Raw genomic sequence first — 5,111 nt, 5'->3', positions numbered from 1 at the left:
TGGGGGAGAGGGAGATTAAGTTTTAGACAGCCATCTGAGAGGTGGATTTCCCTTTTCCCTACAAGTTCTTAAGAGAAGATTGATTTTTCCTGTCTGCAGTGAGGTTGGAAAAGAGTGGCCTGCACTGTGTATGAAAGACAGGGGAAGAGCCCCCAAGGGAGGGATGATGGGTCAGCAAGCCCATTCTCAATAGCCTCCCCTGTCCTCTGCAATGTTCTAAAGGCCCAGTCCCGGTTCACAGCTTCCCCATCCAAAATAAATCAGCCAGCTGATTAAATGAAGCATATTGTAAATCTCCCCGAGAAGCCTCTCTCTGCTGAAGGACACACATCAGGGCACAAAGTGTCTAAGTCTACACAGCTTTGCCAAGAGATGATTTTTTGCCACAGCTTTTAAACATATGACGCAAGTTTTGTGCTGTGAAAAGTCCCCTTTTAAAATTAAAGTATTTTTGTTCTGAGGGATAAAAGGAAAGAAAACAAACACATAACCCATAACACACAGGGCCTGTTTACAGCATGGCAAAGGATTAGATATGTTTTATTATCTTGACTATATCAGTGACTGCACTTTTAACTGGATAAATTAGCTGAAAGAGGCCTCTAGGACTACTTGATAATAAAAACAACAGTGCCTTCTGCGATTAATTATATGGAAGAGGAATCAAGCCTTTATTTTTTTTTTCTAATGTGGCTGGTCCTGATGCTGTCAATCCAGATTTTCCATTTTGATTTATAGAAAATGAGTATTTGCTAAATATGCATTCTAATAGTTGTTGGGGGTGCCCGTCAAGGAAATCATATGAATGCATTTATAACCAATTATAACCTAATTTTCAAAAGAGGATGTCTAGTATAAGAGAGAGAAAGGGAGAGATGGGAAGGGGAGAGGGGGCATGAGAGGGTGGGAGAGAGAAAGAGAGAGAGAGAGACAGAGAGAGCGCTTAACTCTAATTATATCTAGGGTGCCTATGAGACATCCCCAGCCTAGATGAGTAAATCAGAAAATAAAAAACAATCAGAAGCAATTAGCTCTTTCTTGGCCTGGTGTCAGCAATGCCTGAGTCCCATCATCTTCCCCAGCTCCCAGCTCCTCAGGCATCTCTCCTTCCCTTATCCCTCCCACTTCACACAGAGCATCAATTTCCAGGCAGTCAAGCAGAGAAGGATTCTCTTTAAGTATTTATTTCTCTGGAATTAGGCACAGTGGTCTTCTCTAGTGGCTTCTTGAAAATCTGTCTCTTCTGATCATCATTTATGTTTTCTTTTCTTTTTTTTTCTTTCTTTCTTTTTCGGTTAAACCATTTTACTGGAAGAAAACTTGGCAGTGAGTTTTTCTTCTTCCAGTTATGGCAACTTTGGGTCAGCTGGGGCCCACACATAGTGTCGGGGGCTCAGGGTAAGCAAGTGAGCGAGTGAGTGAGTATGAGGAGAATCTATTCCCCTTAAAAAAAAAATCCTGCATTGTGCAAATGGGAATCAGCAGATTCTCCCTCAGCCCATTATAGCTGGTGAAATTTCCAGCAGGATGAACCTATGTGACTTCTCTTCCCTACTTGATGGGGGGTGTGGGGGCTGTCCCAATTCCACTGCTGCTGCTGCAGCTTGCCAAAGCAGCAGGACCACAGTTAGAGCAGCTGTCTGGGATGCAGAATGCTCAGATTTCAGGCCCAGGTTTGCTGTGATCTGGGGCAAGTCACTCAGTTCTCTGATGCTGGAATGTAGTAAAAATGCCTTTTTCACAGGACTGTCCTGAGTCAGGATGACTAGTGCTGGGGGAATGGGGAGGACAGGGAGCTCATTCAGGAAAGGACTAAAGGAGCAGGAAGATGTGCGTGATGTGGTCTGGGAACTGAAGACCAGCATGAAGAAGGAGGAGGAAGAGTTGTAAACAAGGAAGCCTAAAGAAGCTAGACTTTATTTCAGGGATAGTGAGAGAGAGAGAGAGAGAGAGAGAGAGAGAGAGGTCATGAAGAGTTGCACACAGTTGAAAAATGACTAAACAAACCCCCACAATAAAATGTAGACTCCATAAGTAGGGATTGCTTCATTTTTATACATGAAAGATGTGTAATAAATGCTTATAGACTGATTAATTACTTTGCTTCAATAAAGAGAAGTTTCCTTACCTGGGAGATAGATGAATAAAAATTTGAGGTTCTTTCTCATCCCCGACTCTGGAAAAATGTTTTTTTTCAGCTTTTTTTTAGAGGGGGGAAGGCAGGGCAATTGGGGTTAAGTGACTTGCCCAAGGTCACACAGCTAATAAAAGTGTATCAAGTGTCTGAGGTCACATTTGAACTCAGGTCCTCCTGATTCCAGGGCTGGTGCTCTACTCACTGTGCCACCTAGTTGCCCCTTGTAAAAATGTTTAAAGCAGAAAGACTTAATTCTACTTTCTTCATCCATGAAGACAAATTTTAGAATCATTCTTTGAATGATTTATCTGTTTAGGTCTGCCCTTCAGGGCAGATATAGCGCTGAGCCTGGAGTCAAGAAGAACTAAGTTCAAATCGAGCCTCAGACACTTACTAGCTGTATGATCCTGGACAAGTTACCTCAACTCTGTTTGCCTCGGTTTTCTCAGCTGTAAAATGTGGATAATAATAGCATCTGCCTCCCAGGGTTGTTGTGAGGATCAAGCAAGATATTTGTAAAAAATGCACTTAGCACACAGTGCCTGGCACATAGCAGGTACTATATAAATGCTTTTCCCTGCACCAAAAGGGTAGTCATCACTCTGTTGTTGTGCCTCATTGGTCCTACCTCCCATATTTCCCAGATTGTCCATTCTTTCCAAACCTCAACTGGTACAGCCAACATGAAATATGGGACAAGGGTCAGCAGCCTCGATTTTCTGTATATGTATTTGGGTATTAACTACACTATGCCATGCTGATGAAATCCCCAGGTGAATTTTGGTGCAGGTACTGACACTCTTTGGCATCTTTAACTACACTAGCCACATGGCAAAGAAGAGCTTTTGTGGAGCCAGAACTGGGGAACCTTCAAAAGGCTGCATTGAGGTATGGCAGTGAGAGAAAAGAGCAATGGAAGAGAGACAGTATACGTGCAGTCAGCGCCGAGTGCTGTTAACTAACTTCCACAGGAGCCAGTTTTTCCTCCATCCTGATTTGGCTTGGAGGACAGTACAAGAAGTTGAAACCTCTTTTTGAAAAAGAAAAAACATTTTTAACATGAGGGGTCACAATTGCTCAAAACCAATTCTCAGTTTCTGAGAAGTCAGTCTTTCTATAAATGTCATGGGTGTAATTGCAAGATAGAATTTTCCTGAATTCATTGCTATCCAAGCCGAAGGGTGACCTGTTGCTTGAAGTGGGTTAGATACGGTTGGTGGAACACAGACTAGATTGGGGAAAACACTGTCTTATTTGCTGTCATATTACCCACATAAATCATCAGCCATTTCTAGAGAGAAAGATGGGCTTATTTGTTTGGTGGAGTTGCCCACTTGTGATCTGGACCAACAATACAACAAGGAATTGCTGAATACAGAGGAAAGTATGCTGTGTAAAAGCCACTTTCATCAAGGATGGCACTTTAAAGGGACCACTAATATGGTCTTGGAAAGAGATGTAGAAATCTGGATTGCAACTCTGCAAGTTCTGACAGACTTTTTACATTTTAGCAAACTAGTTTGAGAGGAACTACTTACTTGATGAGACAGACAGAATGTTTGATGTGGACTTTGGGTTTCAAATCAGGAAGATTATTGACCAGATAAGACCTGAAAGGTAAACTGGGGTGTAGGTCAAACAGAAGAAATATCACATCTTGCTGAAGACTTAAAGAGAACGTTCTCACCAGCATCAGTGTACTTGAACTGGGTCCAAATTGCAGTTTAGTTCAGATTGTGGGTGCGTGGAAAAAGGAGAAACTTACTCCATTGATGGAAGAGATCATGAGAGAAAAGGAAAGTGAGGTTGTTGTTTTGTGGAAATCAAAAGAAGATGTGATGAACTTACTGGATAAATGAGGAGAGTCATGTGGCCTGAGATAAGTCTCCATGGTTGATAAATTAACCAGGGTGAGTTTGGGTTCTAAAGGAATTCAGACCCCACCTCTACTGATCCCTTCTGATGTTGCATCTGGAAGGTTAGATGTGAAATTTGTCATCAATTGTGACTACCCTAACTCTGCAAGGGATTACATCCACTAGTCTGGTTGAACTGCCCAAAGAACCAGGCACAACATCTACTTCCTTTAAACTGAATAATACATAGCGAATTAGTGACCTTAGCTCTGGGTTTCAGGAGGCTAACAAAGCAATCCTTCCCACACTGTTTCAGCTGATCAAAGACAGAGGTTCAGGTTGTTCCAGAGGTGGAGGAGACATGAAAGATCATCAAGCTTGGCAGATACTCCGTAGGCAAAAAGAGTGGATTTAATACCTTAAGACAGAGGTTATTCTAGTCTTTTTAGAGAGATTTGTGAGCCAAAACTCCAAATGGTGTCTATAGTCTTCCAAATTACACTAATGGGAGTTTTGGAAGTAATTTTGTGTCTGTTTGTATGCAGGCCAGTTTTAGGACTGGTAATATGAGCTTACCAGAATGGTTACGCTACTACTCAACAATACGGAAACATGTCCCAAATCAAGGGTGGGGAACCTGCGGGCTCGAGGCCACATGTAGCCTTCTAGGTCCTTGGCTGTGGCCTTTTGACTGAGGCCAAGTTTTATAGAATAAATCCTTTTATTAAGGGGATTTGTTACATGAAGTTGGGATTCAGTCTGAGGGCTATACTTAAGGACCTAGAGGGTCACATGTGGTCTGGAGGCCACAGGTTCCCCACCTCTGTCCCAAGGAGGCCTGGACCAATAGGTACATGCATATCTTGTTACTGCAGCCTCCCCCATTATTGGTTATCTACTTCCAATGGAATATTCTTAATAAAACTTCAGAAGTATGTATAAATGTTTTAATTCTTTATTAATTCTCTTTTTATTTTATGTAATCAGCCAGGAGAATTATTTAAAGATACATGGGAGATGTAGAAATGACTCTAGTGCAATGATAATTATGGTGCATTTTTTTCACTATGTCAGTTCTTCTACTTTCCTGAAACTTTTTTGTTTGTAATACAGGATAG

General features: G+C 41.8%; 1 pseudogene; it reads left to right on the top strand.

The window, feature by feature from the left end:
* Window positions 1-4,026: 4,026 nt before the first annotated feature.
* LOC118839245 lies at window positions 4,027-5,111 on the top strand (annotated as a pseudogene).

This window comes from Trichosurus vulpecula, chromosome 1, assembly GCF_011100635.1.
Source record: "Trichosurus vulpecula isolate mTriVul1 chromosome 1, mTriVul1.pri, whole genome shotgun sequence".
NCBI classification, from domain to species: Eukaryota; Metazoa; Chordata; class Mammalia; order Diprotodontia; family Phalangeridae; genus Trichosurus; species Trichosurus vulpecula.
The sequence above is the reverse complement of the archived record's forward strand: the minus strand, read 5'-3'. Positions and strand labels throughout refer to the sequence as shown.